General features: G+C 43.4%; 1 protein-coding gene across 1 annotated transcript in view; it reads right to left on the bottom strand.

The window, feature by feature from the left end:
- The window catches only part of LOC138954002 (mucin-2-like), a 119,828-nt gene that overhangs the window by 82,773 nt on the left and 27,055 nt on the right, over positions 1-10,000 (bottom strand). The gene's annotated exons all lie outside the window — the stretch shown is intronic.

The following is a 10,000-nucleotide window of genomic DNA, read 5'->3' as shown; positions in this document are numbered from 1 at the left end:
TTAGACACACGCTGCTACCCTCACTGGTTAGCATGTTTATGTTCGGGTTTGCTAAACACGTGCTGCTCTAAAAACAAAAACAAATAAAAAACAAAAATAAACCAATTCTTCATCAAAAATCATAGAAAACGCCCTTTCCTCTTCATAAAAGTTCATTGTTGTTTATGATTTGATTATTCGTTTTTCTTTTTTTTTGTTTGTGTGTTTTTAGTTCTTGGCCCATGATAAAATTTGAATGAACAACCACACACACAAAGACTAGTGTTATCCAACTGGTTATTAAACAGAAGCAAGATAAGGGCTTTCAACTCAGCACAGTCATGTATTACGTGCTTAGACACACACACAAAAAACCCAGTTGCATCTAAGAGGATTTTGTTTGTTTGTTTGCTTAACGCCCAGCCGACCACGAAGGGCCATATCAGGGCGGTGCTGCTTTGACATTTAACGTGTGTCACACACAAGACAGAAGTCGCAGCACAGGCTTCATGTCTCACACAGTCACATTATTCTGACACCGGACCAACCCGTCCTATCACTAACCCCATAATGCCAGACGCCAGGCGGAGCAGCCACTAGATAGCCAATTTTAAAGTCTTATGTATGACCCGGCCGGGGTTCGAACACACGACCTCCCGATCACGGGGCGGACGCCTTACCACTAGGCCAACCGTGCCGGTAGCACAGTCATTTGTTACGTGCTTAGACCAACACACAAAAAACACCAGTTGCATGTAAGAGGAACACAAGTGCAGATTAATATACAGTTAGCCATGCATCGCATGTGACAGTTTACGACACTTCATAAAGTGAAGCAAATGACTCACATCCTGATTACTGCTATTGCACTCCGTTTTAACAATAAAAGGCGGGCTGACACTTTACAACAGAAAGTCGTAAAGTACGCCATTTGACGATGGTAAAAATATGACTTAATTGCTGAACGAGGCGGAGGCAAACAACATTAACATTCCTTTCGCCTCAGGAAAGTGTTTTTTTCACTGCGTTTTCACATGCAACCGGGAGGTACGCGTAATGGATTATAGGAATAGATAACGTATAGGCCCATACTGACGATGGAAACCTGTAGAACCTGTATCATAAATCACACCTTGTTCGACAGTAGACGACCGTGAGAATGGCCTGTACGAACGACCTACGTAAAATAGGACTACTCTTTGCATGAGTTCCTTGACTGTTAACGTGTTTGATAGAAACACAAGACAATAGTTCATTACTTGGGCTTCCGATCCATTGAATGAAGTAACGAAGAGAATGAGAGAGCGAAAGAGAGAGAGAGAGAGAGAGAGAGAGAGAGAGAGAGAGAGAGAGAGAGAGAGAGAGAGAGGGAGAGAGAGAGAGGGAGAGAGAGAGAGACGAGGGAGAGAGACGAGAGAGAGAGGACGAGAGAGAGAGAGAGAGAGAGTGAGAGAGAGAAAGAGAGACTGAGACTGTGTGTGTGTGTGTGTGCGGCATGTGTATGTGTGTGTGTGTTTGACTGTGTGTGTGTGTGTGTATGTGTGTGTGTGTGTGTGTGTGTTTTTGACACTATGTATGTGACAGTGTGTGTGTGCGCGTGTGTATGTGTTGCGAGTGTATGTGTGTGTGTGTGTGTGTGTGTGTGTGTGTGTGTGTGTGTGTGTGTGTGTGCGGTGTGTGGTGTGTGTGTGCCGGGGTGGGTGTGTAAGTAATGCGTCCCCTGTGAGGGTGCATTTACGCGTGTGCCGGTGTGTATATATATATGTCACAGTGGAAATGAGAATCCAGTGAGATTCCGAATCGCACTAGTGGAGATTGGAATTCCAGTTTGCACTAGGGCAAACTAGAATTCTCATCTCCACTGGATATTTGTTAGTGAAGATTGGAATTTCAGTGTGCCCTAATGCAAACGGGAATCCAGTTTCAGTGGAGATGGGAATTCCAGTTTTCGCTGGGGGAAACAGGAATTGGAGAAATAATGTGTTCAAAGGTTTATAATTGTTGTTAAAACCATTTCATCTTGAGTCATTCATGTTATAAGGCTTACTCATTGCAGGTATTGAAATGCAGAAATAAAAATAAATATTATTGAATTGATATAATCGAACAACACAAAGTAATTGCGCACAATAAGGTATGTTTTATCAATATCATTAAACCATATTACAAAGATAAAAGTTTATATAAGATGGAGCATGAGATAAAGAGAGAGAGAGAGAGAGAGAGAGAGAGAGAGAGAGAGAGAGAGAGAGAGAGAGAGAGAGAGAGAGAGAGAGAGAGAGAGAGAGAGAGAGAGAGAGAGATGGCCTCGGCCATCAGAGCCGTCAGTATTATTGTATTGTATTGTATTGTGAAACCACGACTACTGGACGTTCACTCAGTCGTCTATCTGTCTGGCCTTCTCACTTCTTTTGTGAACTCTTAGTCCTAAAGAAAGAATTAACACTAGTCTTCTCCACTCAGTTAGAAATTTTGACTTGCTGCAGCTTGTTTTCTGCTAAACTGACTCAGAGAGTGAATCATAGAGCAAAAGGAGAAATTGTATATTCTTTTAGAGCAGCATCTTGAATCTTTGGATACAAACAAAAAAGATGCATTTTGTATAACTCAAGAAAAGTACAAGATTGAAGCGTGTCTGCATTCTAGCCCCGGACAAAAATCCCAACATGGAGCAAAATTCAAACACTGGAGCCAGAAACAGTTCAAATTGGAAGAAATTGGTGCAAGGAACGTTGTGTACTGCAAAAAATCCAACAAGCCAGTCATCACACAGGACAGACTTTTCGACATCGCTTTCCAATGTCATGGACATGTAGGACATTCCGGACGTGATAAAACATGGGCAGAAATCAAAGCACATTACGCTGGCATCAAATGGACTGTTGTTGATTTGTTTTTGAAGACATGCACAAGCTGTAGCACACGACAGCCGACCAGAATACCCTCCAGCAGGTAGACCTCTGATCAATTTGGAATTTCTGCAGCGCGTCCAGATTGATCTGGTGGACTTTCGAAGTAGGCCTGATGGCGAGTTCTGTTGGATCCTACATGCACATGTGATATGATTTAATGATATTGATAATAAAACCTTATTGTGCGCAATTACTCTGTGTTGTTCGATTATATCAATTCAATAATATTTATTTTTACTTCAATACCTGAAATGAGTAAGCCTTAAAGTCATGAGTGACTCAAGATAAAATGGTTTTAACAACAATTATAAACCTTTGAACACATTATTTCCCCCAATTCCCCCCAATTCCTATTTCCCCTAGTAAAAACTGGAATTGTCATCTCCACTGAAACTGGATTCCCGTTTGCACTAGGGCAAACTGGAATTCCAATCTTCACTTGCAAATATCCAATGGAGATAAAAATTCTAGTTTGCCCAAGTGCAAACTGGAATTCCAATCTCCACTAGTGCGATTCGGAATCTCACTGGATTCTCATTTCCACTGTGACATTATAAGATGTTTGATGGGTTGTTGACAGACCAGCTTTTTTGTCGGTCCGAGGGGGAGCATATCGTCTTTTGTTTCATATTTATTGACCAAGGCCGAAGGCCGCGGTCAATAAATATGAAACAAAAGTCGATATGCCCCCCGAGGACCGACAAAAAAGCTGGTCTGGCAATAAACCATCAAACATCGTTTTTGTCATCATTTTGGTGGTTCAACATTAAGTGAAAAATCAACACAGGGAGCCATGGTTTGAAACGCGAGTTCTGTTATTATAATGCATGTTCGGGGCCCCAGCACGTTGTTCAAAGCTGGCGTGCGAAAGCAACTTACTGTGTGTGATTTGAGTTTATAATGTTGAGACAAGTATGTCAGGTTTGAGGATGCGAAGTTCTGTAGGTTCCGACTACAGAGTGGTGTGTGAAAGCAACAGCAAGCGCCTTTGAGACGATAGTGCCCACATGTTGCATTCGAGCGATGGGATTGTCGTATTTCAAACGAGGTGATTTGCTTGCACAGTCAGCGTTGACCATCTCACAACAGATCTGTTATGTGGATTATCGTGCGACGTTCGAGTCGGGGGCAAGGAATCGCAGGAAGCAAAGATGAGTCTTTTTCCATTGTCACCTTTTTTTCCGGTTGTTGGTGCATATAATATTGTGCGGACAAAATGATGCGACGGCGAGTGTTTTTTGCCTCCAAGATTTTGTGGTGTGGGTATTGTTTTGCTCGTTTCATACCCACACCAAAACCTGAAACACACCCCACCCCACCCTCCCCCTCCCTCACAATCAGTCCATGAACACAAACACTGACACACACAAATTAATGATCAAGTTACCCCCCCCCCCCCCCCCCAACCCTTCACTTGCACACCTGCAACGCAGACGATCATATTATTGATTAAATATTCATATAGGTCAGTGTTGGGTTTTTTGTTCTTGTTTGTGTTATTGCAGAATCGGTTTTTTCTTATTGCTACACGTGTCTCTTCATTACACTTTCACCATCGCCCCGCTACCACCCTGCCCCTCTCGGTATTCCACCCCTCGGTTTTCAGTGGTAAATATTAGTAATCGAATATTGAAGCTACGTTGAGTCAAAGGTCACAGAAGATTTGCATCGTGCAGCACTGCACGAATTGGGTCAAAGGACACAAACGATTTGCGTCGTGCCGCGAAGGAAAGATAATCGCGATCTTGTTTCTCATTGCCTCTCTGTTTTTCATTAGACTTGTCATTCTGCTTGCTCGGCTTTGTCAGATGTCTTCATTTCTTGTTGCTATGTTCTTTGCTTTTTTATTATTATTTTTTTATTTGCGCGTAGTTTATCGATACAACGTCTTGTGCACGGGTCAAAATGTGTGTGTCAGGGGTCAATTGGTTTGACTTAAACTTACGTTCGTGTTTCTCCAAACAGAGATACACGCACTCCATGACTTTGTGAGAAGATAAAACATATCGATAGGTTTCATTTGTTTGCGATAAAGCATAAATGTATAACCTTTGATGAGGTAGTTTTGTTTTTTGTTTACATTTGCCAGTTTGCCAGTTCGTATTTGGAACTTGGCGAAGCAGTGTCGTCTGTTTAGGTCTGGGGAAACGCCAATGAAAAGAGCCGAAGAATCCTCGAGCGTTTCTATTGGGTTTGCTTTTGATTATCCATGTAATAGGGCTTCCTGCAACTATGGTAACCGGGGATTTATTCCCCGGGGAACATGAGATTTATTTCCCAGGTGCTTGTGAATGAAAACTCGTGAAAATGATGACAAATATATATATGTGTCAGTGGGTGCGTCAGTCTTTCTGCAACGGATTTTAGTAACGCACATTTCAGAACAGGCAAGAAACTTCGACTTACCTCAATGTGAAGAAAACGGAAATATATTCAAGCCAGCAATAACAGACCTGACACAGCCTGAATAAAGTAGTTCAGTCCAGGGAACAGACAGAGCAGTGCGCGCAAGATAGTCTTAGTCGCATCACCAATGAAAACAACAACTCAAAACCAGACACTGTTGGAATCAGTCAGTCCACCGACGATCACGCTTAGAAAAGTATTGACGAACATAGACCGTACCGACACAGTACAAACTAATGATCCAGCAATTCTCGGGATAATCCTCACGCACAACTGAAAAATACGAACAGCCTAATTGGCTGGCTCAATTCCACGGCAATACGTTAGAACAGTAAAATCCAGTGCCAAAATAGTAATACGCCGCTGGCTCAGTCGTATGTCGACGCGTTTCGCCGTTACAAATTTGAACTGACGAGGGACCAGCCCCTTTTTCAGCACACACACTGAGTCGATCGCCCCCGTCCTGTCACAGATTTCGACACTTTGCACTGAAAAAGCTTTCGTGATAATCACTGTATGTTCAGTAGTGCCGGATGCGTCTTGAGTGTTGTGTAGTCAGCCTACACCACCTGAAGGTTAGGCTACTACCTGCGTGTGTGTCTGTCTATGTGTGTATGACAGAATCCTCGCTTGGCTGGGTTTGCGTGTGCTACCTGGCTGTGATCGGACTATGTCAGTCATGCGTTTGACGCAGAGCGGCCACGCCAGGGACACAGCGACGACCTGACAGGTAGTAGGGTGTTTAAAATGCCGGACGTATACGCGACGCGGCCTGCAGTTTAACGTCAACTCTGTGTGTGTGTGTGTGTGTGTGTGGTGTGGTGTGGTGTGGTGTGGTGTGGTGTGGTGTGGTGTGGTGTGGTGTGGTGTGTGTGTGTGTGGTGTGTGTGTGTGGTACTTTATTAGCAATCAGTCCGACGTTGTCGATAAGTCCTGACCGAACTCCATTGGCGTAGCAAGTAATCAATAATATCATCGTGTTGCCACGGTACTAGGGTCCTGGCTTTTAAATCACTTAAATTCTGTGGGCGGCCACTGAAGCTAAATCGAAACTTTGGCTTCTGTTTCGGACCGAATGAGAATAAAAACCGAACAGGCAGAGTAGTCGTGGTGAATCGAGTTGAAGGTCTTGTCAGATAAATGGGGATACCTGTCGTGTTCAAAAGCTGAGCTAGCTCCATTTGGCCAAATCCGTCCACTTTGCAGTCTATCAATGTTAGACTATTTCGGCACTATCACGCTGGCCTCAGAAAACAGCAGAAAGAACACGCAGTCTCTTGGCCAGTGAATGTATATATATACTCCTCGTTAGCTACCAAGAATCTTATGAGACACACGGGATTCCCCCGAGAGTCGAGACTCAGATCGATGTACACCAAGTTGTTTATCACTGCAGTTCGGGTTTCAGAATGCTTCAGAATTGACAAACGGAAGACAAGCTCACAATCCGCAAATCCCCAACTTCATGATGAAAAAGAATTCGAGAATGTCAGTACTAGTTCGCGTCATAAAATTCATAGCGATCATAGTTTGTAATGTAGAAACAACAAGTATGATATTTTAGAACGGTATTTTGCAGTTTTGGATGAATGGATAGATGGCTAAATGAATGGATACACTGAGGCGGGACGCTCGGAATGCACACACGCATGAACGAGCGAATGGATGATGTAAAAGCTGACGACGGTGATAATACTGTGACGCTTCAGGCTAACACGTGGACAGATCCATGGGTGCACTCTCATTGTGCGTGTGGTTAAATCTGTGATTTAACTGTGTATTTTGTTTGCTTAAACGCCCTATGGGCCTAAAGCCGAAATAAAACCTTGTAAACCTTGACAGATTAATGCGTGTGTGGATAAATAGGCACCAACAAACCTAATATATTCGACAGAATGTGACACTTAAAGTTTGACGTGAATGATAATAGCAGTAAACATCATAGATATTGGACCAGTGCTCAACGCTTTTCGCACACAATTTGCAGAATATCCCTGCGAAATGTTAATGAAACAAAAAATATCAAGAAAAGGTCAAAATGATTTACTGACATATATATTAATGTCGTGATATCAGGACGCCTTGTATATTTTTTTCATCATAAGGCGTTTGGCTATGAGTATTGTCATCGTGTCTTTTTTGTGTGTCTTTTAAAAAGTTATTTTTTCTTCAAATGCGCATGCCTTGTTGTTTTCTGGACAAAACACTCGATCAGCACAGTCGCAATAGGACTGAAACCAAAGAAAGAACTCATGACAAACCTTCAAATCTTCTCAACTCAGGATTTAACAACCACTCAAGATTTCTAAACACCACAAAAGCCTGTCATTTCAAACCCATAGCAACTGGGCCACGTAAGAACGCTATTAAAAATACCTCAACCTCGACGGGGGAGAAAGAGAAAAAAAGAATAAAAACTACGAGCTCCTTGGTGACAAAAATACCCTATCGCCTGGGAAAGAAAATGGAATGGGTATTGTGGAGCACGAAATGGTTTATATTACCCTCTTCGCAGCGGGTGGACAAATAGCTGGCTTCGTGGTGTGACTGACTGAAACATTAAAGTTGCCAGCCGGTCCAGCGAGGGGACATAATTTACAGTGTGCGATTTTTAGCGGTTTTTTGTTTTGTTTTTTTTACTTCGTAACGGTGGTATGGAGAGAGAAACAAGTTGTGTCAAAGACACTTGTACGAGAAGTGTTCCTAAAGAGATGATATTATGATTTTTCACCCAACATCAATGCGCGCAATAAAAAGCTAAAAAGCTGCAGAATTATAACACTTTCTGCGAGGGTTGTTATGACGAAAAGGTGTTAAACGCTTTGTGTACAAACACGATCACGTCTTACTGCTAGTCAATGTGTGCTGCTCTATTTCTTTTCTATATCGCACACGGAAGCAAACAAGCACGCGCTCGCACACACACACACACACACACACACACACACGCACACACACGCACACACACACACGCACACACACACACACACGCACGCACACGCACACACACACAATGATCTCCTCCTCCTCCTCCCCCACCACCCAAAAACTAACAAACTCCCTCTCTCCCTTCCTCTCTCTGTGTCGACCATCACTAACTCCTAACTCAGTTATCTCACAGCAAAATCAAGACTTCAAACGCGGATTCTACATTTTAATCCAGCTAACTCGTAGGAGAGCTATCTCCCGTTTCCCGGCATGTCAAATTGCAACCCAACACAGCACGGCTGTTGAAAGGTGAATGTTTCAACGGTAACTTCACGTCATGCGGGAATGTTTTAATGATGTAGGTAGTGGTTCAGGCTGTCCCGAGGGCATCATCAGTGACGTTTTCCGTCACGATCACGTCACAGCTGAAGGTCGTCGGAATTCTGATGTCAATGACTGATTGAGAAGGAAAGGCTATGGCTTGTAAACGTTTGCTGCTGGCCTCCGCAATCGAATTAGATAGGTAAGATGTTGTGTAATTCTTGTGTGGTTGAATGGGGAATTGAAAAATCTGAGTCCCTTCGCCGCAGATTGTAACTTGCAGATTCACGTTAGTTCACGTTAGAAGTAAGCTTTGGTGATGCCGATTAGACATTAATTACCGTGCTGTGATCGGATCTTTAGAATGCACGTTGATCTTTGGCATAGAAAATGTTTGACAAGCTTTCTTTTCTTCAGAATTATTTGAGGATGCTGCGTCCATTCTTGTAATGCGCTTTCCTCTCCAGTCCAGTACATAGTGCATCTTTGTTTTGTTCAGTTCAGTAACCAAAACGTACTTGCGGCAAACGTTTGTTTGTACTTGGCGTAAGGTTAATACACTCACACGCACTGCCTCCAAGACTCTCTAAACCAAGTCAGCAGTTCCCAAACTGATTCAACTAGAAGCTGCCCCTCCCCTTTGCTTCTATTGCCCCCCCCCCCCCCCCTAAGCTGAGGCAAAATGTCACCGCATTTCTTACCCTTTATGTCACAAAAGCTACACTTCCGTTCTTGCTTCACACCATTTCCTATTGCACGCCCACAAAGGACTCTTTTACAAATTCCTAAAGACTTGCTATTGTGAGAGGAACATGGAAGGGTGCCTTTAAGTTTGTAGCCGTTAGGCAATCTTTGTTGTAGCCTTTGACAATTTGAAATCTTGTTGTGGTCTTTGTAACTGTTTGGTACTGTTAAGAGCCTTTTCTGGCTCTGCTTTGCCAGTTAACATTAAAGGTGGCACCCGTCTCCCCTCCTTGGTGATGGAAATGACCTACTTTTTGAAACTGCCATTATGGGAGTGTTACAGTTTATTTTCTTGAAATACACTAGATGTATTATATAATTTCACCCTCGCTAAGTGCTAAGTTTTATAAGAAAAAATGGATTGTGTTCGTATTAGTGTGTGTGTGGGGGGGGCGGGGATTGGGTGTGGGTGTGTGTGTGGTTGTGTGTGTGGGTGTGGGTGTGTGGGGGGGATTGTGTGTGTGTGTGTGGGAGGGGGGGTGGGGGTGGGGGGATTAGGTGTGGGTGTGTGTGTGTGGTGTGGTGTGTGTGTGGTGTGTGTGTATGTGTGGGTGTGTGTGTGTGGTTGTGCTCGTGCGCGCGCGCGCGTGTGTGTGTGTGTGTGTGTGTGTGTGTGTGTGTGTGTGTGTTGTTCGTGCAGCTGTTCTTAGGATACCAGAAACAGGTTTTAAAACCGCACGATACGGACTACAAACCGAAATATTACTGGT

The sequence above is a fragment of the Littorina saxatilis genome, linkage group LG1 (assembly GCF_037325665.1).
Source record: "Littorina saxatilis isolate snail1 linkage group LG1, US_GU_Lsax_2.0, whole genome shotgun sequence".
NCBI lineage: Eukaryota > Metazoa > Mollusca > Gastropoda > Littorinimorpha > Littorinidae > Littorina > Littorina saxatilis.
This window is presented reverse-complemented; position numbering and strand designations above follow the sequence as displayed.